At 43.7% G+C, this 348-nt stretch overlaps 1 long non-coding RNA gene across 1 annotated transcript in view; it reads right to left on the reverse strand.

Annotated features, from left to right (window-relative positions):
* LOC115071468 overlaps positions 1–348 on the reverse strand; it is a 5,206-nt gene that overhangs the window by 1,122 nt on the left and 3,736 nt on the right. The window lies entirely within an intron of this gene.

Genomic DNA, 348 nt, shown 5'->3' on the forward strand with positions numbered 1-348 from the left:
CAGGACGGCCTTATCCCCAGGGGTAGCTAGAAATATGCGTGTATGTATATCTGCTAGCTGATTACCTTCAGCTAGGGGCCCAGGTAACCAGGTGTGACTTCTGATATGACTTCAAATGTTGCAACTTACAAAGATGTTGTTGTATGTGTGATGTAGGAGAAACATAGGGAGCAGTTTCCAGTGGCAGAAGGATCTGGGATAGGTATACACTGTCAGTATACAGATTGAATGGCTCCTGGGAAAAAACTTGTAGAGCTAGGATACAAGCCATAACCTCGGCTGCCTGCACTGATATATTACCCATGGGAAACTTTGAAAGTGTATCATAAGAGATTACTACAGCATTAC

The sequence above is a fragment of the Nannospalax galili genome, unplaced genomic scaffold, assembly GCF_000622305.1.
Source record: "Nannospalax galili isolate Female #2095 unplaced genomic scaffold, S.galili_v1.0 scaffold559, whole genome shotgun sequence".
In the NCBI taxonomy this organism is placed as follows: Eukaryota; Metazoa; Chordata; class Mammalia; order Rodentia; family Spalacidae; genus Nannospalax; species Nannospalax galili.